The sequence below is a fragment of the Ornithodoros turicata genome, unplaced genomic scaffold, assembly GCF_037126465.1.
Source record: "Ornithodoros turicata isolate Travis unplaced genomic scaffold, ASM3712646v1 ctg00000958.1, whole genome shotgun sequence".
In the NCBI taxonomy this organism is placed as follows: domain Eukaryota; kingdom Metazoa; phylum Arthropoda; class Arachnida; order Ixodida; family Argasidae; genus Ornithodoros; species Ornithodoros turicata.
Window position 1 is genome coordinate 161,232 of NW_026999427.1, and position 26,152 is coordinate 187,383.

Sequence of the window (26,152 nt, forward strand, 5' to 3'; positions counted from 1 at the left end):
GACAAGGCGTACCTCCATGCACACAGTTAGGCGACAGTATTAAAAGTCTGATCACTGACATGCATCATACGTTTGTCTGCTTACCTTTCATTCAGGCGTTCGTCCATGGCTCGAACATCTTCGAAATCCACGAAACGAAATCACCGTCTGCTCACATACGTAGACGCTAGGATCTAGTGCACGGCTGCGTGCATCACATAGCGTACCTGTCGTACCAGGCGCTGCAGGCGTCCATTTCTCCTTCGGTGACTTGGCCTGGCTTGTGCTTGAACTGGATCTTTAGCGCGCTACAATCCACGCAAGCCAACGTCTGGTAACAATGGGGTATCTAAGGGCGGCCTCCGGCATTGCACGCATCGGGATAGGAACAAATACATGGGAAAATGGCGACCTTGGGGGACCTGGGTCAGACGGGTCGGCGCCTCGGAGAAACGAACGCGGGCGAATCCACCGGTGAAATGAGCCTCAGCCAATCATGATCGAAAAAGGTCACGTGGGGGACCGGAACCAATGGAAAGTAAATAGCCGGAATTTGGCGGGAAATGCCAGCGGCGACACACTATTGTCGCGGCGGCGAAACCCGCTTACTGTGCCACTGCCTCCTCTGGCCAGACAGGCAGCTCGCGAAAGAATGCTCTTTTGAAACTTTGCCAACCAATAGCCGAGCGCGCAATGTCCTTCGGACAATGGGTATCAACTACGATGCCTGACGGGATAATACCACGTGTTTATGACGTGCAAACATTTTTTTAGAGCCGCGAAGAGGGGAAGCAATGGAGGCCTACGAGAGCTTCGCGTTCGCACGGTGGAACTTGGTGGCGCGCAACGAAAGGAGTCTCCCGTTGCAGACTGTATCCATGCGCCATTCATTGCTTGGCCAGGCTCCCCATAGAGTCCATAGTTTGAGAGAATTCAGGCAACACTGGACATGCAACCAATGAAAATGAACTATGATGCCTACCTTTCGGCCAATCAGGAGTCCCTCAGTTTGGCTCGCCTTTCGGCCCGGTACTGGCCAGTGCTGGCTACCATCGGCTTTTACTTTTACTGGTTTTCATGCCCGACGCTTGTTATTCCGTATTCCAGAACAACTAGGCAAATTTCTAACAAAATACACATTTATTTGAAACATCGTACTGATTCAATAATCTGACACAAATATTCACCGTGCCTACAGAGTCCAAATCGTTGCGTTCGTTGACCAAGTTCGAACACGAAAACACACACACACACTACTCCCAGAAGTAAGCGACGATCACAGGAGTGCACGCGATTTCATGGTTAGCATCTCCTTTCGTTGGCTGCAGTGCGAAGGTTTGAACGAAGCGGGCAATGCTTGTCGCACGGACACCGAATCCTGTCTCCGTTGTGACTGCATTTGAAATTGCGACGGCGCTCACAAGTGTTCCTCAGGCGTGAGCTGCATTCCAGTTCTGAACTCGAGACTGTTCGTACGTAGGATACTTGTGTTGGGAAACATCACAACATGCGTTGAGTCACTTTGACACACGAACAAATCTGGGACTTCTCTTTGAACAATGCCATCATACCGTGGTGTCAACTGACATTGTCGAGACGCGAGACGCCGCTGCCACTTCTCTCCCTTCTCTCTTCTCTTCTCTTCTCTAACTGCCCGCCAGACAGGCAGCCCGCCAAAAGAATGCTCTTTTGAAACTTTGCCAACCAATAGCGGAGCGCGCAGTGTCCTTCGGCCAATGGGTATCAACTATGATGCCTGACGGAGTAATACCACGTGTTCATGACGTGCAAACATTTTTTTAGAGCCGCGGACAGGGGGAGCTGTGGGGGCCTGGCTTGGCCATGCCATACGCCACGCAGTTCACGGACCGCTTGGCGTGTCTGATTTAAGCATCTGCTGAGTGCGACGCCAAAAACGTTGGTCTATATCTGCGCCTTAGCAGATGTCAGAAACAGCTCGTATGAAAATATGCAAACGCGTAGATCTTCCCGAAACAGCACCGCAAGCGGTACTGACCCAACGATGATGATCAACTCTAGAAAGAAGCATCTCCCGTGTGACATCCGTCGCTTGTACAAAAATACAAAGGTAAGCTGAAAAGTCGCACACACGGCAACAGTCGACCCGATTGCTACATCATCGTTGCCGATCGTAGCCGCGCCATGTGGGTGCAACAGGTGTGCCCATACTTGTACCGTGTACTTGTAGTAGTAGTGTTGTACTTGGCTTCTGTCCTGAGGCAACTCCCTTCTTATATGATAGTACGACATTTCAGCCGAACTGTTCAGTGCCCTGAGGGAAAATGAATGAACTCCTAAAATGAACCGGCTGACCTGCACACGGTAGGTACTATGGCCTCCTGCAGGGCCCCTAAAGGTCATTTTACAGGGCCTTCCCTCCCATGTCTGTGAGAAGAGGGAAGGGATTGACCTAGAATGCCGCCATCCCCGTGAACAACAGATGTCTTTACGTACCCAAATACGCTCGAGTGTTGACCGCGGCACGACAGGCCAGAGGAAAGTACTGCCGCAATCCTGTGTCGCGAATTTAAGTTCTCGCGAATCACTCCTCGAACCTGCTTTTTTCAAAAACGCGAAAATATTTTCCACACTTGTACAGTATTCACAATTTATGCCACAAGCCGCTGACTCACGACTTCACTTCAAAGGGTGACAACTATACGCTTCGTGCAAAGCGTCCGCCGCGCCACGGAGAATCCTGGCGGCAGCCATAAGAACTTGTTGTGTGAGTCCGCTCGGTTCTCGAGAGTTATTCGTACGCTTTCAATATTCACCTTGCTTCGGTGACGCCGCGATTGAGTTGATAGCTGCTAAAAGTAATGCCGCAACGAACTGTTGCGTCGTTGGGTGCACAAATACGTACGAGAACGGGGGGCGTAGCAAAAAAAAAAAAAAAAAAGGTCCCTGGTTGTGTGGGCAGAAAAATGGTCCCACATGTTCCTGCGCGCCCAAAAATACAGGGGCGTGGTTGCGGATAACTGATGAAACAAATCACAGCCGACCGAGTGTTACCACTCGCTCTCCCCATTCGTTGAAAAACGAGGCATTGGCCTTTTTCATCTGTTAATAGATAATAAAATCTGCAGGTCATTCAATGAGTAACATAAAAGCGACATAATTCGCAGCACTAGTTCGCTAGCGATATCGTTCGCTGGATGCTAGTATTTCTCTACTGTTGGTCAGACACCAGTTTTGAGTTTATAAGTTTGAGCTTCATTGTAAAAGAAGAAAATAAAAGGAGACACGAGTTTTACAATTGCCCCCTGCACCTTTTCGGTGTTGATGTTTATGGACAATGAAAGCTGTTGCCCTCTCATTCGGTGATTCAACTCCGCTTCTGTTGACCTAGAAAGTATGACAGAACAACTGTAAAAGCTGTCTGACCAACAATAGGAAAACACTAGCTTGAATTGGGAATCGTAACATTAGGTTGAATTGGGAACTACATCCAACGACCCCCCCCCCCCCCCCCCCCCCCCCCGTACAGCAAGTGTGAGGTGGGAGCCAGGCGGGAATGCGCTCAATACAGCCGGTGCAGCGAATGTAATCGCTTTCCCGCCAAATCCACACGAAGTGGACACCAGTAGAAGATGGGTGTGGGCCGTCAAACGTACAGCTTGGGACAAAAGTTTACGGAACACGGCATCGGCGTATTTGTTCATCCGAGCGGTCTCCTTCAAGCTGTCAGGAAGAGATCGAATAAGAAACGGGTGACCGGCTATTCTATCCATCTCGTAGTATGCATGTCCGCTCCTATTTGCTGATGGTGTTTCGTTCCAATGGAGAAATGTGACATCCCGGTGTTCCGTAAACTTTTGTCCCAAGCTGTACGTGTCACAAAATAAGCTACTCCATGAATTCCGTCTTTTTTTGGCCAATGATCCTAATTGATTGCCGTAATCAGACCGTATATCGTTCGTGATGTATGTTTTCAATTCAGACATGAACTTCCAACTAGCTTGGACCTTGTCCGCCAATTTCCATTGCAGTTAGTCCAACAGCACCAAGAGTCCCTCCAAAAGATCTTGTTCCAAGAAAACTTCCAATAGCTTTTATATCAGCTTTTCGAATGTCTTCTTCTGATTTTGCTAAAAGATATTCTTCGTCATGTATTCTTGCTATTTCATCATCTTCATCAATTGAAGGAGCTTCAAAATCATTTGTTCCAGGACCTAAATAATTATGACCAATAAAATGAGCCACTAAAAAATATATTAATATAAACATAATATATAACTCACTTCAATCTGGGAGCTTGTCGCTGCCTTCGGCAGTTCCGCCTTCCACCTCCTTCCTGTAGCCAAGGCAGCAAGATAACTACGAGAAAGGACCGAGTGCAAGAACTTCCGTTTTTATAAACATCCGCAGCTGCTCACTTCCGATTAAATAAACTTCCGCTCATGCGCCCGCTTGCTTATCGATAAGAACGGAAACATGCCGAGGCATGTCTGGGCACACAAATATTTCCTCTTTCATTCATTGCCTTATTTGGTAATCTTTAGTCCCGGGAGTTGGGGTTGAAGCCCCCTCCCACCACCTTCTTGCCTTGGCTACAGGAAGGAGGTGGAAGGCGGAACTGCCGAAGGCAGCGACAAGCTCCCAGATTGAAGTGAGTTATATATTATGTTTATATTAATATATTTTTTAGTGGCTCATTTTATTGGTCATAATTATTTAGGTCCTGGAACAAATGATTTTGAAGCTCCTTCAATTGATGAAGATGATGAAATAGCAAGAATGGAAACAATGACAGCTTATATTGCTTTGTCCCGCTCAGGTAATGAGACTTCTGCATCCTTTTGGTGTGGGTGCAACCTTTGCAAAGTTACTGTAAAAGGTATAAAAGAAAACACACGCAAGTGTGGTGCGCAGGAAGAAAAGCTCAAAAAATTGTAATAACGCTGACAAACCTGCTTCTGCATATGGTCTTATGCCTTATTGACCGCTGAGGACAGAAATTAGTCGTTCTCAGTTTAAAGCGATTGAAACCGGCAAAATTACACAACCGATTCGCACCCTTTTGATCTGCATGACGCCCGCCACATAATCTTTTGACTGGTTCCGATATCGGACGACTCACACAAAAAGTTCGCTTTCCCACCGCTACGTGGCCACGCAAAGCGCCACCTTTAGTCTGTGCACGAGGCGTATACGCCTAGAGAGATTCGGCAGCTTATGTTTGTTTCCGAATTTTCCGCCGATATTCGACATGTCAACGGATGCCACAACACAGTTTGCGATGTCTCTACCGGAAGACCTTTGTCACAGGATGCGCTGTTTTCGACACGCTACATGGCCTATCACATCCTGGAATACGAGGAACACAAAGCCTTGCTAGCGCCTGCTACGTTTGGCACGGAATGCACCGGATGGACCCGAAGCTGCTGCTTGAAAGAGCCAGAAGCACTTTCGGTCGAGCACATAATCTCGTTCTCATGGTTCTCGGGAGGAAGGGGTCCAATATGGGAATTGTTCTATTTCGCGAAAAGTGACCAGTGGGAGGAGCTTACGAGCATGCCACGTCACGACGTGACGTAGTTGAAAACTGCCCATTGCAAAAATTGAGTAAGCAATAGCCGGGTTTCTAAATGTGGCGCTGGGAAGGGGTGCCTATGATATGGTTGTTATAAATAGTCTTCGGTTGTGCTGCACTTTCTGAACTGGTGCAAGTAGTGCAGCTTCTGCCGTTCTATTCAGCGAAAATGTTGCCCTTCGCCTCATACCTCAGTGCAGCGTTCCATGCAACTCAGTAGCAGACGACAACATGGAGGGTGCATAACGAAAAGCACTGAAAGGAAAACTAACTTCATACTTTTTTTCTTCAAATTCAGTATCCCTATTCCAATTTTTTAAGCCTTTGATGAACTTCCGAGTTTTCGCTTTTCCGCGTCAATTTCTTATCCGGTTTCTGAGTGTACTTGAAGTGTGTCGTCTGCCTGTTTTGTCACCAAAGCAGACTGTTTTGCATCGTGGAATTCACCATTGAGGTTGATGGAATGTTGAAATCTGTTTGGCCTGCGCTAGACGACGATGGAAATCATATATTCCAAAATGGTGACTTCGACTTCGATACAGTGGCACTCTGTTCCTGTCCAACTCGCACAACACCTTACACGCCATAATCAGTCGCCCTTGTCTTCACTATTGGAACATACTGTTATACTCTTTCTCAATACTGGAGTCGGCGAGCTCAAAAATGGTGGGCAAAAAGTCGCTCATTGTCAAAATATTGTCGAAATTAACCGGACGGTGCGCAGCAGACGACGGACTGCACGGAGCCAACTCTCCTATTCGATTCAGCTTTGGTGTAACCTGCACGGGGCTGCAGTGACGTACACTTCCGCCCGCTCGCCTTACACTAGCGGCCTTCACTTTTTTTGTGAATCAAACACACTCATAATCTAGTAGGCCGTGGTCACGGCAAGCCCACTTGGAAAAAAGCAAACCAGAGGACAGACACTTTCGAGCCTCTGTTTTCAACTCCTCCCAAAGGCCAAAGTCCCTTTTAAAGGGACTCTGACCAGAAGTTCGACAAATCTTTTGTCTGCATCTATTACGAAGGTATAATATGCCTCCAAGCCACACGCGAAATATTTTGTCTGCGCGCGGCGGCACAGTTTGCCAAACGGTGAGCTGAAAACCGGCTTCGCTTTTCCTCCTCAACTCGCGCAATCGGGGCTGAAATCTAGCCTCTTTGTAGCGGACATCCTCCAATTTCCGTGTGCGTAACGAAAGCACGAGGTCCACGTTTCATTGGGCGCCCGGACCGGACGTTTTGTTGTTAGTGAGTTTGTGAGAGCGCCGGCAACCGTCCGGAAAGCGATCTTCAATATGGACGTCGAAGGAAGAAATGCGGAGACTTCGAGCCCGGAACTTCTTTCTGACCTTTCTGCGATCGAGAAGAAAATTCTGCATGCTGAACAGCTCGGTAGGCTTTCGAAACGTCGCCGATGCTGCGAATGCGAGACAAAGTTAGAGCTCTACGAACATCGGTCACAGATGGAGCAAACAGCATGAGTCGCCTGTCTTCAGGTAAGCGATGAGCTTTTTAACGCGCACTGTGATCGAACACGTAAACGTTCTCTGAAATTTCGTGTTCTGATATTTAATGCGCACTTGCTGTTCATGGTGCCGGTGTCGCTGGTGTGTCATAATGTCGAAGGAGATGGAATGGTTGTGCTGCCAGGAGCTCGAAAACACTGCCGAATGACTGCAGTATGAGTGCATTACAACCCACGAAGATTTCCAACTTCTATGCTTCAATATGACTGTCCTGAAAGTCGCATATTGAACTCAGTGGGCAGCGCGAACCTATGAGCGACTATATTCACAAGTAAGTCACATGTGCCCTTGTCGAACGATGTTAAAATTTGGGCGCCCAAAACTGGTTTGGTCCTGGATTAAAGTCGTTAAAAACTCCAGTACAGGGCGCAGCACGTAAAAAGACTGTACAGTACACAACTCTGAACTGGAGAAAACCAATAGAGGCAAATTTGTAATTGTCAGCGTGCTGTGTCCTGAGTCACGTTTTTATGTATTGCCCTGTGCATAAGGTTTTAGCGTAGCTTTTTAGCGATATTGAGTGTTCTTGATTGTCGATTCAGTGAAAAGTAAAACAATGTTGGTTTCTAAAAGAACACAGCATATGTAGTAATGTACAGGGTGTGGGCAGGTAAACTGCAGTTGGCCCAAGTACATGTAGAAATGACACTGCACACACACTGTACTGTAACCGGTTACCTATTTGCCTAAACTATATTTTATGTACATCTGTGTAGACGATGCAGATACACTGCGTATCGCGAGTTTGCAAGGTGAGTATGGCACAAGCTTGGGATAAACAAGAGCATGGTCATCCCAGCCTGTGCAGTGCAAATCTTTCCCACAGAAAATGCCACAGGTTTCAAGTACCCAAGATCCTAACTGGAGGTACCTCTTCGCACAGCTTGTCTATCATGTTTAAAATAATTCAGCATCTGTATTTGGGATGATTTATAACTCTCAGGATGATGCATGGTTCATGAGTTCAATATGTTGTGTTGAAACACAACACTAGTCCTTTTTAATGAGTCTTGCGGAACGATAGATGAGCACTCCTTTCGTGACATTGTGTACCATTGGTACAGTGAAAAATTTCTTGAGCAAGACTGATGAACGAACGAAAAACAGAGTCTGTCTTCCAAATATGTATGTTCCTTGTAACTTCCGTATTTGTTAAGTGACCCATGTTGATGTCCCCCCTCCTGTAATGCCTGTGAGGGCCTTTGAGATATATTCATAAATAAATAAATATCAAAACCGGAAAAAGATGTAACACCTATCCTCTCTTTGTGTGAATGATACATAAACATTCTCAGAAGATCCATGACTTGAAAACCCGAGACGAGGTAGGGACGATAACAGACAAACACAAACACTGTCTCAGAGATCCCACGGTCCCAGAGACCGTTTTTGTGTTTGTCTGTTATCGTCCCTACCTCGTCTTGGGTTTTCAAGTCATGGATCGTCACCACCAGCTCACTTGCTACCTAACTTTCCTTTCGTTATCATTCTCAGAAGATTTGTACATAGTCACACTTTGCCTCATTCTGCCTAAAGCCTAGTTCCACCTCTTACATCATCTCCACATCTTCAATCCTCAAAGCAGTAAAAGGCTAAAGTAATCAGCTACTACGTAAAAAGGAGGCGGAGGAAAACAAAAGCTGGAACATCTAAAATTCGAAGAAACCCTGGTGCTTTCACGGGGCTACTCACGGCTCAGTCCTGTATCAGATCCCGATGGAAAACAGCTTTTCTGAGCCTCAGTGATAGATTCCCCTGATTGCACTGACTGTGAGGCACAACTCATTGGCTTGGTGGCAAGTGGGCTTGCGTCTGATAGTACAATTTGGAATAAAGGGAGCAAGGAACATCTCTCTACAGTCTTAAGAAGGATATCAACATTACCTGTCAAGGTACAGCATTTCATGTTGCTTTCAGTAAGTGCAACACTCCTCATAGCAGTTACCATTCGTGTTGGGAAAGCATGCTGAAGTTAGCTCAGGCAGTGCATCCAGAACTGTGAATCAGGTTCATAGAGAGCACCTGGTGAGAGGGACAGCAACAGTGTCCAGTAAAGACTCTCCAGGAATTTTGTGCAGGTTTGGGGGTCACACCTTTTAATAGTGTTGATGGAAAGCAGGGTATGTGAAACACTGACCTCTGGTAGATGAATTCTTGTTATTTATAACCAGGTACCCATGTTCTAGTAATCTAAAAAAAGCCTTGGCTCTCTTGGAGGAAATTGCTAATGAATCTTGAGTGTCTTTTGTGGAAACAGGTTGTAACTGCCTTTCTATCCACCCTTCTTAGTCGCCCTAGCAAAAGCAAATATGTAATGCTGTACACCATATCTGATGCTAGCACACTAATTGCGTTGAGTGTTCTCAGGCTTCTGAAATGGAGCTACCTGGTACATACGCTGTGCCATGTCGGCAAGAACATAAATCAGATTGCCTTTACTTTTTAAATTGGCCCTTCAGTGCTTCATGTGACTGCAAGAATGGATCCCCAAAATGATAGTCAATGAGAATGATTTCTGCAATGTATTGAGCTTTGTAAAACAACAACTTTATTTGAAAATATATTCCAAAAGCCGGGTGACGACCTCATAATGTAGCGTCCTTTACTGCAAACACTGCTCAACACAACGATTAAAAACAGAGTGTAAACGTTTTGTCGCCTATCCGGGTGGGTTACGCCCCATTTCGTCCAAACGTTTATTTCGTCCAAGTGCTCACAACGTCCAAATATTTAATTCGTCAGAAAAAAATCGGACGTACTGAACACTTGGACGAAATGAACAGGCGAGGAGAAACTTGCCCTGCGCGTCCAATAGCCCGTTTCGTCCAAATGCGGGAATTCCCAAAGGCTCTGCTCCTTTCGGCAGGCGACTGCCTGGCTGCATTCATGAAAGCACAGGCCATTTTGACACTGGGTGAATGGCAGGTGACTGTATTCATGAAAGCAAATGGATTATCGACCAAACGGGGAATCACAGAAAACACAAACCCGTTCACAGGACCGCTGACCTACAGTGAGTGTTTTCTATAACTGTGTTCTGGCTACGTACCGCGTTTCCCAATGTCAGTGATCTTTCTTGGAAACATCTAGGGATCTGAAAGGAAACTTGCGGTCCTTTGCCTTTACGTAGACTACTTCGAGCGGCAGTGGCTTACCAACGTTCATCTCTGGAATTAGTTTGCAGATGAGGACGATCTCCGCACAAACAATCACGCCGAAGGGTGGCATAATTCGCTGCGCATGAAATTCAAGAGCCAACCCCACATGACGTTTTCGAAGTTCCTCGTCGAATTTGAGTCAACCATACACAATGCAAGCACAACCAGGTAAGCAACAAATTCGCATAATCAGAGAACATCATCATGCAGGGTGTCTACCAACCTGGAAAACCTGGAAAACAGGGAATTGTCAGGGGATTGTCAGGGAATTTGGCCAAAAAGCAGCTGAAGTCAGGGGAAATCGCAGACAAGTACCGTGATGATGCCTGGTGGATCTCGAGTGCCGACCGGTGGTTGATGCCGCAGCACGCGAGTAGCAGTTCACCAGTATGACAAGTTCTAAGGCAGAAAAGTAGGATAGCCTCACTAATACTTAATAAATGGTCAATTTTATGAGGGTCCTGTATCAAAACGTAGGACGAGGAACCAAGTTCCCTTTTGTTTTTGTAAGGGACGTTGCTTGAAATAGTCAGGGAAAACCTGGAAAAGTCAGGGAATTTGAAGACTGCAGTTTGGTAGACACCCTGATCATGATAATTAATAGAACATGGCATATATACTTCCTCGCTTGCTCTCTTTGTATTCATGCCTCTTACTGCCATTTGCAGGTACGCATTCGGCTGCTGTTGAACGGGGCTTCGCCAAGCAGGAGACGATACAAGAGGCTCACTCTTCCTTCTCATAGGCGTACGGAAAATACAGCTCAGGGGAAATGATGCTGGGAAACGAAGCACCCTTCACAGACGTAACAGAGCAGTTTGCTCATGTTATCAAGGCATACTTGCAGCGCATGTCCCACTTGCTGGGCCATGCTAACTAATAAGTTAGTTGTTCAAATGAAAAAAAGAACAACTAAACGGAGCAGGCTAAGCATTTGTTTCTCGTTTTACTCGGTGTATAACGTCTTTCAGTGGGAATGTTTAAATCTTACCTTCAACTAATAAGTCAGTTGTTGGAATGAAAAAAAAGAAAGAAAAATAAATAAACAGAGCAGGCTGAGCATTTGTTTTTCGTTTTACTTGGTGTATGGCATAGCATCTTTCGATGTGAATGTTTAAATCCTACCTTCAATCGTAAACGAAACAATTGTTCACTCGCATTCGGAGATCCCCCTCCCTTTTCGGACAAAACAAGCGTTTGGACGGTACGGTTATTCGGACGGGTTGGTCAAGTTTCCCCCCCCCCTTTGGTTCAGTTCGTCCAATGCCCACAATTTCCAATTTTTTTCGGACGTTGTGAATACTTGGACGAAATAAACATTTGGACGAATCGGGGTGCTACCATCCGGGTGGCATCATCAGTACAACAAAGGCCAAAAACAAGCACATCCGATAGGGGGCCAGGGTTTGTATTACGGTAGCACCCCGATTCGTCCAAATGTTTATTTCGTCCAAGTATTCACAACGTCCAAGTACTCAGCACGTCCGAAAAAAATTGGACATAGTGGACATTGGACGAACTGAACCAAAGGGGGGGAAACTTGCCCAACCCGTCCAACTGACTTATTAGTTAGCATGGCCCAGCAAGTGGGACATGCACTGCAGGTATGCCTTGATGACATGAGCAAACTGCTCTGTTACGTCTGTGAAGGGTGCTTCGTTTCCCAGCATCATTTCCCCTGAGCTGTATTTTCCGTACGCCCATGAGAAGGAAGAGCGAGCCTCTTGTATCGTCTCCTGCTTGGCGAAGCCCCGTTCAACAGCAGCCGAATGCGTACCTGCAAATGGCGATAAGAGGCATGAATACAAAGAGAGCAAGCGAGGAAGTATATATGCTATATTCTATTAATTATCATGATGGTGTTCCCTGATTATGCGAATTTGTTGCTTACCTGGTTGTGCTTACATTGTGTACGGTTGACTCAAATTCGACGAGGAACTTCGAAAACGTCATGTGGGGTTGGCTCTTGAATTTCATGCGCAGCGAATTATGCCACCCTTCGGCGTGATTGCTTGCGCGGAGATCGTCCTTATCCGCAAACTAATTCCAAAGATGAACGTTGGTAAGCCACTGCCGCTCGAAGTAGTCTACGTAAAGGCAAAGGGCCGCAAGTTTCCTTTCAGATCCCTAGATGTTTCCAAGAAAGATCACTGACATTGGGAAACGCGGTACGTAGCGAGAACACAGTTATAGAAAACAACACATCGTTAACTGGACGGTCACTGTAGGTCAGCGGTCCTGTGAACGGGTTTGTGTTTTCTGTGATTCCCCGTTTGATCGATAATCCATTTGCTTTCATGAATACAGTCACCTGCTATTCACCCAGTGTCAAAATGACCTGTGCTTTCATGACTGCAGCCAGGCAGTCGTCTGCCGAAAGGAGCAGAGCCTTTGGGAATTCCCCCATTTGGACGAAACGGGCTATTGGACGGTACGGGTATTGGACGCGCTGGGCAAGTTTCTCCTCGCCTGTTCATTTCGTCCAAGTGTTCAGTACGTCCGATTTTTTTCGGACGAATTAAATATTTGGAGGTTGTGAGCACTTGGACGAAATAAACGTTTGGACGAAATGGGGCGTAAGCAGGATTCTAAGAACTTTCTAGGGCCCCATCGCTAGTCATGTGCAAAGGTTACTGCACCATCAAAATATATGTCCCTTAGGACAGCAATGGTAGATTAATTCGGTCTTGGTTAGTTAAAGGGACTATGAAATTTCCCGAACCCCCATACTTTTTTTCGATGGAAACTGTTCTTCCCGCAGAGAAACTAATATGCCACAAATTTTTCCGGACGAAATTGTTCCACTCTGCGAGGAGCGCGCGCTGGAAATGTCTCTTCCGCGTTCCTCCTCTCGCGCATATTTCCCTTCGGTTCCCCGTTACGTCACCGGTGTTGCACAATGGCAAGTAATGCCGCGAGCTCGGGCTGTGGAAATGTGGCTGACTCCCGATGAACGCCTACGCGGGATCCTACGGCGCATGCTCCTGGCGGGATTCCTCGGCTCGGCAACACGTCACGATGACGTGTTGCTGAGCCGCGACGAAAGTAAAATTTCGGTACTAGACTCGGAAAAATGTCTTCTTTCGAACGAAACGAAGAAAAAAATCGTTTCATAGTCCCTTTAAGCTAAGCACTAGTAGCCCTGGCAACGTCCCTTGTGTGCTCTTTTAGTCTTGTCCCGCGTCTTTTGTCTATCTCGCCAATGTAGGTTTATTCTCTAGAGATCTGGCCTAGGATTTTCCCTCTCCCTCGCGCGCCCCGCCCACCCGGAGCGCGCCAATGGGAACGTTCATTAAAAGCAAAAACAAACAAACAAACAAACGCGGCCATCGCTCAGACACAGTACTTATCGCCGATCATTTTCGTCGATTTTCGTGGTCCCAACGAACGCGCGTCCCTAGGTTCACAGATCGAGCAGCGCCATCTCTGGAACACGGGCCAACTCAGGGCCATGGTGGATGGAACGACCCAGTGGACGTAGCATCGCGAAAAGCACGTCTCCGTCTACGTTCGAACCTCTGCCCCCAGATGGCAAAGGGAAGTTTCGGCAGCGGCGATCATGTCATCTCCATACGCCCATGGTTTACCTATGCTTTTAATGAACGTTCCCATTGGCGCGCTCCGGGTGGGCGGGGCGCGCGAGGGAGAGGGAAAATCCTAGGCCAGATCTCTAGAGAATAGTCGTCCAAGTCCGTCGGATTTGCCAGATTCTATACAAAGCCAGTAAGCACAGTGTGGAAAGACTGTTTCACCTTTCGAAAGCGGAGGTGCAGCTACCACGACGCTTCCCCATCTCATGCTTCGGAGCGGCATAGCCTAGTAAGAAGCCATCAGAAGGATCTCATAAAGATAACTTGGTTGAAAAAGTGGGGGGTTCTGTGGGATACGTAAGAAAGCCTACGCGTTACACAACAGCTACGAGAATGATCGACTGCACTTGCATGGTTTTCAGTACGTAGACTTGGAACTGAACAATAAATGTGCTAACCTTGTTGAAACTACTTTTCCGTCAGGACCACACGAGAGCACACTTGGTTTCTTTAGTTGAAGGTATCATCAGGTCCCCATGCTCCCTGCGATGCAGCAGACAGAATTTCGCTGAGGCGAGTGACTGCCGTTGCGGTTCGTCGCTTCGCAGCAGATCAAGAACAGTACACCGCAACGATAGGTGAAACGTTCAGAATATGGCGACCAACTCCAACACCAACCCAATGACCCGAACAAAGAGGATGAACCGAGAGTCACACGAGTTCGCAGTTCGCAAGCTCGGCATACGGCATCCATTACAGCTGACCGGATACGGAAGCATATATGGAACGCGTGTACAGATTGAAAAGAAAATCGTAGAAACTGTTGCAGGTGATAAATGCAGGGTATATTTTTCTTTTTGAGGCTCTGTAATAAAAACATATTAACGTAGAAATGCCATTTCATGAAAGAAATTGACAGGTATTGCGTGACCACGTGACGCATTTGAGCCAATTGTGGGTGTTGCGAGTGGCCCCCGTGTTGACGTCATCTTGATGGTGGGCCGGGGTGGATATTCTATATAAACGTATGTTTTCTCGGTTTGACGCTAGGCGTGCTGCACTCTGATGAAGTCGAATGTTTTGTTGGGTGCTTTATCGACTGCAAGTATGGAAGAGCTCCCACAGTTTCTGTCAGAGTCCCTTTAATATACGACTTTCAACAAAACGAGATCTGGGGCCCTATCCTCGTCAAAGCAATTGACGTCGACTACTTTAAATCTCTCGTGTCATTGGTGCACAATCGAAAAAAGCGTGAATATTAAAAGTGGATGACATCCTTTTATCAACCAATGGTCCAACTTGTTATCTTGAAATGCGACTCGCCTTATCGCTGTTTCCTCTTGAGAGCACCAAGGCCACACCATGTGATCTGCATGCCCGGCGTTGTTACTTCGGTTCTTTGGTGTCGTAAGCGGAAAACTCCACTGGCGTAAAACTGTATTTCGTGGAAAATGTGCGAAAAAGCAGTCTCATTACGGCCAATGTCTCAATACGGCCGAAAGTCTCAATACGGCCAATAATCCTTTAATCCCCAAGTGTCTCATTACGGCCAAAGTCTCAATACGGCCGAAGGCAGTCTCATTACGGCCGAAGGTGTCTCATAACGGCCAAATGTGAAAATGTGTATTGTAACCTGCATTGATATGCAATGTCGCAGCCAGGTATCGATATATATATTCAGCAGGGTATAAGCCATGCACTGTGCCCGTAGGGCCCTTATCATATTTATATACTCATATTGGGAGACAAACGGTATGTTATCATACCACAGCACAATGCAACATATTGTGTAATGTGTACTCCCACAAGGTAGTGTTGATGTTGCTGTGAAGCAGGCTACTACGTGGAGTTAGCTACTTGTAGAGAGCTAGATGAATATTGGCTTTGTTGTGACGCTTTTGGAGCCATCCTACAATCACTGGCCAAGACGGAACACCTATCTCAGTCGATGTCAGTTTATTTCCATTCGCCTTACAATGGTACAATTCTTGCTTCTGGAATGAGTAAACCTGCAAGAAGCGAAGAGCAAACATGAATAGGCTAGAATATAAAAAAAAAAAAAAAAGAACAAGCATTTGTCTCTACATGGCTGGTTTTAATGTCCACAAGCTGCACACGCGTTGATAACGTGTCTGTTATTTACAAGGTTAACATAAATCTTCATCTAGACAAAAGAATAATAAGCCTTAAAAATGTGACTTCCAGGTAAACACAGAGCACGACCATGATATGAATATAGGTTCAGTAGTTCATTCCCTTAATGGAAACATGTGAATATCAAATAGTGATACATTACAATTCATGAAATGATGCATGCATAACTTTCCATTTCTGGTTTCTTTTTTACAAAAGTAGTGCACGAATTAACATTCGTGCACTACTACAAAATTTCTCACTTCACAACAGAACCTTATGATGATCTTAACAGCTCACCTCTTCGGCCAGGACTCCCTGGGCAGCAACATCCTATTAGCCATGTTGTTGTTTTTCTTTTTCGGAATCCTCCGTGCAGCCACATACCATGCCTGGAATGGAAAACCAGCTATAAATAACAATGTATTTGAATGACTTCCTCTTGAAGTATTTATTCTAATCAGATATGCTTTTGTGCCTAGTATGGTGCGCGAAGGCTCATAAGTATGTACAACATTTGCAGACGTTCGACGTAAGCAGTTCAATTAGATCAATTCAAGTACGCCGACTTGCGCTTTTATTTTTGAAGAAATACGACGACAAATTTTAACAAATTAAATATGGCTCACAATGATACGCGTAAATGCTGCTGTACGGTGATGCATTGTCGGTATCTTATCGTCTTCGAATAAATTTGTTGTTCCTAAACGCGCAACCAACTAGAAACGGCGCAAACCTACGAACAGATACTGAGTTACATCTATTTCAGGCGTTTCGGCTGTTTATTATTCATTTAAATTACTCGTATGAGAATCCAACTATGTGTGGACAGCACACTACTAAGCCAGACAATCTACGAAAGCATTACTCACCAGAATTCCTGCTTGACTTGGTCAACACTGCGCGATATACGTTGGGGCTGTGGCGATTCATTCAACTCGATTTTTACCGGAACAACAGGCGCTGCTCAAAAGACAACGACGGAAAATAGAGAGCCGCTATAAAGTCCGCTAATTTGCACATTACAGCACTACAAATCGATATATGAACACGTCGTAAACAGCAACCACTCGCTCACACAAGAAACGAGGTACCCAACGTTGCTAGACACCATCCGAACTCCAAAGTGAGAGTAGCAAAACAATCAGATATCAAAACACGAAAGGAAGAGTATTGATCCCCCCTCCTTCTATAGCATGCAAAACGGGATTTGCGCTGAGATGAACATATATGTTCATGACGCGAGGAATTTTCACTTTTCACTGATCCAAAGGAGGTCACGTGGGATTGTTGCGAAGTTAACAGCAATGAAAATGGCGAAACGAAACTTGTGAATCGTGCATTTGCTCTTCGTGGTAGCTGCCAGAAAATCGAATCAAACTTATGGGACACTGGATTACAGGTATGTTGGCATCTTTTTCATTCCTGCATATCATTTCACATTACACTATACGTGAATACATGGTGTCATGTCATGGGTGTCATGTCTCACGATGCTGGGGAAGTGTGCATGGTTCTAGACTTAATTTTTGATCGCGTAATCGAAATATCGGCACCTCTCGCATTGTGGCTTGCATGTGACCAACCAAGTGCTGTTCCCTTACTAGCGCTTCCTACAAACGACAAAACGAAACATGTGGGAATGTAATTTTTGATTACTCATGTATAACAAGAAAATGTATCGTTTTCAGGTTGCTGCCACTACTCCATGCGCCCGCAATTGTCTTGCTTGTATGACTACACTAACGACGTCGCCGACCACGGCGGAAGTGTTTTGCGTACACGCGCTTCAGCATGAAGCCTGCAGGTAACATATGATGCTTACCCTTCGGATATTCTGAATTTACATATTGTAGCTTAGAGGAATTCCGAATGGCCAGGGTGACACACACTTATAACATTGTGACATCAGTGCAGTGGCATAAGCTCTAATGTAGTGCCCCACGAAAATGAACAAGGGTCAGTGGTTTATCCAGAATCCCAAGCATGAGAGGGGTGTTGGAAAAAAATGTGAGGGGAGGTCATCATTATAGTTACGTCATTACAGCTTAACATATAATTACAGATGTATCTGTAGCTGAAATCGCAAGGGCACCCTTTTGAGGGGGGTCTGGATAAAGCACTGACTGAGGGACTCCTCCACCCCATGTCAAGCCTCATAAAACATCTCCTGAAATATTTTCCTGGCTATGCAGCTGCATCATTATGACGTAATTGTCATTGTTGCCTATAATCCTTGAATATGTTTTGAATATATGGAAAAAAGTCTGCTTGACAGCATATGTCTTATGGTCATCATCAAACAAGACCATATGTCATTTTGTTCAGTGCCTTATGTACTTTTTTTAAATTTCAGGTGGACGTAACTGGTAGAAGGCAGCTAGTGGGGGAGAAGATCATGGTCATAGGTCATGTGGCTCCTGGAGCTCCCAGTGGGCTCCCTTGTGGAGTACTTTTCAGAACACACACACACACAGTTTGCTCACAGAACCAACGAGTAGGATGTTGCTTGAATGGCGCAACACATACAAATATCGTGTGACACACATGGCAATAAAAACATTTTTCACGAGGGATGCATGAAACACTGTCCCAATATTGTGTGCATGAACCATTGTGTGTGACACAAGCCTTGGGGGCACACCGCCTTGGACACATTTTGGGAAGCATAAAACACAGTATATACAGAGCTAATATGGTGGATGCTTCTTTTTGGCCGTTATGAGACATCTTCGGCCGTAACGAGACACTTGGGGATTAAAGGATTTTCGGCCGTAATGAGACTTTCGGCTGTAATGAGACCTTGGCCGTAATGAGATGTTACCGCAGGAGCCACTAACAGCGTCACAGATCAGCAGCGCAGGAAAAATCTCGAATCAAGTGCACGTTCTTTTCTTTTTTTTCTCTGTCTCCTCATGTTCCCCTACCCCAGCCTCGTCCGTTTGCCCTCGACGATTGCTGTAGGGCAAGGGTCATGTCCCAAAGCAGACAATCAAAAAAAGCGATGGGGTATGACAAAGCAAGTTTATTTGTCCTCGGGAACTGCTTCAAAAAAGTTACAGTACATACCGTAATTTCACGCGTATAAGCCGCAGGTCCCGCTTTTAGGAACGTTTTAAAAATTTTTGGGCAGGCAATACGACGTTACTGATTTGTGCAACAAAGGAGACCATAGAGAAGGCCATAAAACCTGTGTTCCATCCTCCGGGATCGGCGTAGTGTATAACATTGTGCCCTTGTTGGCCGTTTTTCATGGACTGACGGGTCAGTGGTCTTCCAGAAGACGTGAATCACTGTCACAGTCACTGTTACGTGCTGTTCGTGCATCAGCAGGGCAGTGCTGCTCCAGAGACACTGTTGGCGCCAGTGCCGGATTTACAGTGGTGGGGGCCCCGGGGCAATGTGCTGTGGGGGCTCCTTGATGTATTCTATGTCTATCCAATGTGTTATTCAGGGTCGATATGCGTGGACGGAGGACAGATTTTTACTAAGTTTCCGTTTCAGGCACGCAAAACAGGTTTCCCTTGGACAAGACCTTTACTGGTGTTGGGGCTCCGGGGCAAGTGCTCCGTCTGCCCTCCCCTAAATCCGGCACTGGTTGGCACTTTTGTTAAAACGGGCGTATGGGAAAAATACCAGAAAAAATAGTCATCAGATAAGCCGCCCCGGTGGATAAGCCGCAGGGCGCCTGTGAGAGAAAAAAATCGCGCATAAGCCGCGGCTAACACGCGTGAAATTACGGCATCTTTTCAGACCTCGTAACAGGCTTCACTGGAGCTTTACGTGCTTCGACATCGAAGGGCAGTTCAGATTGCTTCCTTCTGTCCTTTTGTTTCTTCTTCTTAAGAACAGACAGTTTTTCATCTTCACCTGCGTTGTGGAATTTAAGCCCAGCTTAACACGTTACCACCTGGCGCGCACGCACGTTACAGAGTTATTTCATACATTGTAGCATACGCATTCCCGTTTTTCACCTCCAAATGCACTGCGTAGAGCGGCTGGCATACGATGCCCCTCGATCGTAGTTTCGCCTACTTCAGTAGAGAGTTTTAGTAGATTGTACGCTATCGCCTTTGCGTACGTAAGGGATAGCGTTGGTGATTGTGCGCGCGCGCAAAGCACAAAGAAAGCTTCGCGCAGTGCGCAGAACCACCACGCTATCCCTTACGTCCGCGAATGCGATAACGTACGATGCACTAGAACCCCTATTGACGTTCATACAGCGTTATAGCTGGCACGCATACACAGTTAAACTGCGCGAGGAACCAGCCGCCCTGACGCGGACGAATTCGATAGCGGGACACCTTGCATGCCGCTAGCTCTCGGCGACATTTACAAGAGGTAGTGCACAGAAATCATCGTAAATGCTTGATCAGCCTCAGGAATTTGTATCTGCTGTATTCCCACCGCACATACAGAACGATAATTTCCCTGAAAATGAAGCGAAAGTCCATCTACTTATCTCCGCACACCACATGGGTAAACACGCGTGCGGGCGAGCGCCGACAACCCTCGATGGTCAGCGCCAGCACTGAGAATGCGGGAGGAATACGAACTTTTCCGATCGCCGGCGCGCGGGAGCAGTCGGCAGGCCGTACCACTCTCCTACATGGTGCTTGGTGTTCACGGTGGGCAGAGCCGTATATTAAAAGGGAGTCTGGCCATTAATGGGTCATGCCTATACCTGAAGTTCCACCCATTTTTTCAGCTTTCCGACCAATGAAGTCTTGAAATATGGGGCGCTATCAATCAGCCTATCCCAGAGCCGTATATTAAAAGGGAGTCTGGCCATTGGGAGGAGTCACAAAAAGAGGCTCGACCTGTCAATTACAGTTTCGCTCCTCTGATTGGTTCGCTTTTTACCAAGGGGGTCGCCATGACACCTTACTGCCACCCAAAATGGCGACAAAAACAAACGCGGTGAAGCGGGGATTTCGTGACAAAAAATGTTCACAGACTACTCTGATTTTATGCTGGAAATGTAAATCCACATATACCTTTCTCAGAAATCAGTTTCAACTTACGCTCATCCATCGACATCTAAGCGAAAATAATACGTTTTGTCGCCGGCGTTAGGCCTAGTGAACACGACGGTCGCGGCGATCACAACGAAATCATAACAAAAACGGCACTGTACTGTACAATCATATATTTAATTGCTGGATTTCATGGATATAAACAGTATTGCCTTTTATATTCCAACTATTCATATAGATGTGTTTTAAAATCATACCGACGACAGAATGTGTCCCAGCAGGTGGTTCTGCCGGCAGCCGTGCAACGGCCAGTGGCAACGGCGGAAGCAGACGACAGTTCCCGACGTACCTTACGCTCCCTAGGTGGCGTTCATGAAATTTGCACCAAAATTCCACTGCTTTTGCAGATTGCAAGAGATATCCATTTCAATCCCATCCAATCCACTTGCCACCCAAAATGGCGCTGCCCATGTTAGATACAGGGACAAATAGTGAGGATAGGCTGATTGATAGCGCCCCATATTTCAAGACTTCATTGGTCGGAAAGCTGAAAAAGTAGGTGGAGCTTCAGGTATAGGCATGACCCATTAATGGCCAGACTCCTGGCTCTGGCCTATCCTCACTATTTGCCCCCCCTATCCAACATGGGCAGCGCCATTTTGGCAAGTGGATTGGATGGATACTTCTCGCAATCTGCAAAAGTAGTGGATTTTTTGGTGCAAATTTGATAAGCGCCACCTAGGGAGCGTAAGGCCCTTCGGGAATTGTCGTCTGCTTCTGTCGTTGTACCGCTGCCGGCAGAACCACCTGCTGGGACACATTCTGTTGTCGGTATGATTTTAAACAAATCTACATGAATAGTTGGAATATAAGAGGCAAGAATGTTTATATTCATGAAATCCAGCTGTTAAAAATAAGATTGTACAGCACAGCGCCGTTTTTGTTATGATTTCGTTGTGATCGCTGCGATCGCCGTGTTCACTAGGCCTAACACCGGCGACAAAACGTATTATTTTCAGTTAGATATTGATGGATGAGCATAAGTTGAAACTGATTTCTGAGAAATTTATATTAGGATGTACATTTGCGGCGTAAAATCAGGTTAATCTGAAAATTTTTTGTCACGAAATCCTCGCTTCACTGTGTTTGTTTTCGTCGCCATTTTGGGTGGCAGTATGGTGTCATGGCGACCCCCTTGGTGAAAAGCAAACCAATCAGAGGAGCGAAACTGTGATTGACAGGTAGAGCCTCTTTCTGTGACTCCTCCCAATGGCCAGACTCCCTTTTAATATACGGCTCTGACGGTGGGTAGCGGTAGTCGCGGTCTTGCCTAGCTTGCTTTGGATCGCCACGCGGGGTATTCGAAGGTAAGTACATGTTTACTAACGGTGATAACAGTCGAGGGTAACTACTTAGGTAAGGGCATAGCCTCCTATATACTTCAATGCCTGTCCAGTCGAAGCGGAACCCACGCGAACCGGCCGTCCAGTGTAGTGGCGCCACATACACGGGGTATGATGATCATATCGCTCCGTTTTCTGGCGCGTGATGTTTCGGTTTCGCTTGTGACTGCAGCGTCGTCTGCCTGCCAGCTTGTTCTGTCTGTCTGGTGTCAACCTATACCCTCATCTGCTTGCAAGCCTGTCACTATAAATATAAACTGGGAAATTTCTATGCTCTTCATTAAGTTTGAGGTATCAAGTCAAACATCACGAGCCAACAAGCGCAGCGATATGATCATCACAACCCCAGGCATGTGGCGCCGCCGCCGCATAGTGCGCCGAACGGCCGTTCCGCCATTGAAGTATATAGGAGGCTATGGTAAGGGACAATTTAGAAACGGGCAGTTATAGGGTATATAAATCGGGTGGGTTGGTGGTGTAGGGCTAACACACGTGGCCACGTGGTAGAACAATACGAAAAATAGCCATGCGGTTCAACCTTACAAAAAACTGGCCGAACCGAAATCGGGGCCGATCTTTTTTTTTTTTTTTTTTTCTGTGCATCACCGCATGCTACCGAAATGTCCCCCCCCCTCCCGAATTTCGGCCGTAATCCGTTTTGTGTCCGTTTTGCGTCTACTGTTTGCAATTTCTTACTCCCTGCCATTCTACCTTTAATAAATCCGAGTTGCACCAATTTGTTGTGTTCTTTCAACATATAATTCTGGAAGGATTGTTGCACTGAAGCACAGACATCAAATGTGTAGGATTAGGGTTCGTATCTTCAAGCAGGAGCTATCTAAGAGGGGATGGGGATGTCATTTGGACGCCGTAAAGTCTAAACAATAAAGCTAAACTCGCACTTTGAAACTAATTTATTCAGACTCTGACAATTCAACGGTGCATAGAACCGCATGACAGTGTACGTCATCAAAATGGCAGAGTGAGCCTGTTGGTACATGACTGAATTAAAATTGGAGCATGCAACACGGACAAAGGACACAGAAGCCAACAGAGCTTTCTGAGCATTCCTTACTGTTTTCGGAAAGAAAACAAAGATGAAGTGCAGTCTATATGCCCATTTTGCATATGAGGAGGTGGCTATAAATAGGTGGAGGAAATAATGGTAAGAAGCAGAGTGACGCAGTGGAAGCGTGCTGGGCCCATAACCCAGAGGTCCGTGGTTCGAAACCACGCTCTGCTAATTAGCTTTTTTTCTAAAAGGCAAAGGGGCGAAATGTCTCTCTTCGTACTCACCAAGATGGCCTGTGTAACTGAGCACGAGATTTATTTGTGAAGGAGGCGCTGCGTGAAAGGACTGGAGAGATGAGCTTCTGCGTGTATGATACTTTTGCGCTTTCTGTGAGACATCCTGTGTCACCAGAGTGTTGGAATGCCACGTTCCAATAGTGAGAGAAGCTCGTGTTGTGATGATATGATCAGCTTATTAAAAGCTGGACAAGGAAATAATACAAAGAAGCTGCTGCACTAGTGGAGGGGGGAGCAAGTGTCGTCTTGTGTGTTCTTTGTCCGTGTTGCATGCTCCAGTTTTAATTCAGTGTACGCCATACAGTCAGCCCTCGATTTATGAACACCCTTCGTTTCTCGAAAAGTCGTTCATAAATCGAGGGATTCATAAATCGATGTGCAAGGTGCGCGGAATAAAAATGGGCTGAAACACTACTGGAAATGCACTAGATTATGTTTCCTTTTTAAAAAATACTCCGCAATTATGATCTGCACCATACATTCAGCCGTATTTATGCTATTCAGAAGAGACTATAGACGTCTGGCATACTTGACACGTCCGCCTGGTCATTGAAGTACCCTATCGCAATGTGGATGTGATTCCACGCTGTGCGAGCTATCACAGCTTCCAAACAGTCCTACTGCGTTGTCTTCGCAATCACTATTATCATTTTCGGCACCACCATTTGAAGACTCCATTAAAGCACCATCATCAAAGGGTTCACATTTGAGCGGTGCACGAATGAGATTTTAGGCATCCGACCCGCATCCGTGCACACGTTATCCCCATCTACAGCATACATAACACTTTACATCCGCATCTGATACGCTGAGCAAATGCACCATCCGATCCGCACGTTTCAAATGACACGTAAAGACCGCCGGAAGGATGTTGGTATAATTTCGGATGCCTCCATGCTGTCACGGAAGGACTCACGACGAGAACTAAACCTTTCGACAAACGCGATAGGGAGAGTGCATTCCGGATAATGTCATACTAGGACCTAGCTTAAAAAAATAATGTGGTTTCCCCTAAGTTATACATGTCATCAAGGCTGTACCCTTGGAGGATTCTCTGGGGACACTGCACGGGTGCTTGACATTCATTCTTTGTTCCTGTTTATTGACTTGACGCGATCCCAGTGCTTCCCCGTGTTTCTGGACGGCTCTGCCATCCCTGTTCATGTGTCGAGGTCAGAACACATGTGTTCTTGCGTGTGGTTCCCTGAAAATCCGTTCACAGTTCGGATATCGAGGGTTCATAAACCGAGGGAGAAATACATGGGAAAAGTTTGGTTCCTTGTGACGCCGTTCATAAACCAAGGGAGTTCGTAAATAGAGGGTTCATAAAACGAGGGTTGACTATATATTAGAAATTCATAACGAGGCTGCATTCCACAGTACAGTCCATTAAATATGAAGCCAGTGAACTAGTTGCATTTGGGGGACTTTCTTTATCAGGCGACAGGGTTTGCCCGCAGGCTGCGTATGTCTGGAGACTTTTCTTTTTTGCTGTCTCCTCTTTCCAGAAGAGGAGCTCCTCCATTGCTCTTACTTTGCTTACACGCTCTCAGGCCCACTCTTTCTCAAAATTTGCGCGTAGTGCCCGCACTGTATATTCTCCTAGGGTGGATATTCTTCTAATCCAATTGGTCTTGGTGCCTCTGTAGCGTAGCTTTGCCTTGGCGGGTGGGCGAGCCGTCCGAGATAGGAGAGCTTCGCACGTGGACCAACCCATCTCGCCAGTCACCGCCATACGGGCTGTAGCAGAGCTGCCCCCGAGGAGCAATTGTCCCATCTCATACTGGTGTCTACCAATGCCTTGATAGCCTGTGGGCCATATGTATTAACATCATTTGCATGGGTTGCTGCAGGCACCGCCATGGTCTTCCATAGGAACCTACCCACTGTGTACGGACTGTAGGTGTTTCTTGCCATTTTCCAGATGTACCCTTTCAGGCGGTTACATTTCAGGAGAATCTCTTTTTCGTGATTGTTCCCATAGTGAGCATCGTCACTGATGGTGAGTCCTAAATATTTGTATGAGCTGCACTTCCTTAAGATATTTTCCTGGAGCCATAGTGTGGGTTGATATGGGACATTAAAACCTACCCATTGTGATTTCTCCACGCTAAACCTCAGACCATCCTCCCTGGCCACGTCTCCACAGATGGTTAGGAGTTCCTGGGTGTTACTTTGCGTAGTGGCCAGGAGGACTGTCATTGGCGAAGGTCGTGCATGTTATTTTTGTAGTTTCCATTTTGCCCTCTTCAGTTATTGTGGAGAACAGGGGGCCTGGTCCTGACTCCTCCAATGTCTCAAGTAAATCATTGATGTAGATATTAAAGAGCGTTGGAGATAGGGGACACCCCTGTCTTAGCCCTGTCGTTATGGGAAGCTCTTCTGTTTTGCACTCTGGATGAAATCGATCATGTCTTCATCCATACGAATCCTATGCAGCTTGCTCCAGAACCTCTGATGTGGTCATCTTTTTCTAAATCTAGAAAGACCAGATATAATTCAGATTTGTCAGCCGTTGCTGTCTCGAGCACCTGTGTCAGGATAAATACATTGTCATTGCCTCGACGGCTTCTTGTGAAGCC

The 26,152-nt window shown here is 46.3% G+C and overlaps 1 protein-coding gene, 2 long non-coding RNA genes and 1 other non-coding gene across 13 annotated transcripts in view; 3 read left to right on the forward strand and 1 right to left on the reverse strand.

Moving 5' to 3' along the window:
• Positions 1 to 26,152, forward strand: part of LOC135375939 (major facilitator superfamily domain-containing protein 1-like) — a 238,210-nt gene that overhangs the window by 73,615 nt on the left and 138,443 nt on the right. For 3 of the 10 annotated variants that reach the window (XM_064608562.1, XM_064608560.1, XM_064608559.1), the window contains exon 1: positions 1,780 to 2,068. The exons of 6 other annotated variants lie outside the window; for them this stretch is intronic. The gene's annotated coding sequence lies outside the window, so the exon portion shown is untranslated. Of the gene's footprint in view, positions 1 to 1,779; positions 2,069 to 4,512; positions 4,610 to 4,678; positions 4,778 to 26,152 lie in introns of those variants that run through there. One more of the 10 variants, XM_064608570.1, reaches the window with a different exon arrangement.
• LOC135375952 (uncharacterized) lies at positions 15,695 to 17,058 on the reverse strand. Its single transcript, XR_010417451.1, has 3 exons — positions 16,756 to 17,058; positions 16,184 to 16,275; positions 15,695 to 15,759 (listed from the first exon to the last, which is right to left on the reverse strand). It is a non-coding gene; the product is annotated as an uncharacterized LOC135375952 (long non-coding RNA).
• LOC135375953 (uncharacterized) lies at positions 15,989 to 19,980 on the forward strand. The gene is made up of 3 exons (XR_010417452.1): positions 15,989 to 17,285; positions 17,575 to 17,690; positions 18,240 to 19,980. It is a non-coding gene; the product is annotated as an uncharacterized LOC135375953 (long non-coding RNA).
• Positions 23,434 to 23,505, forward strand: Trnam-cau (transfer RNA methionine (anticodon CAU)). Its single transcript has one exon. It is a non-coding gene; the product is annotated as a tRNA-Met (tRNA).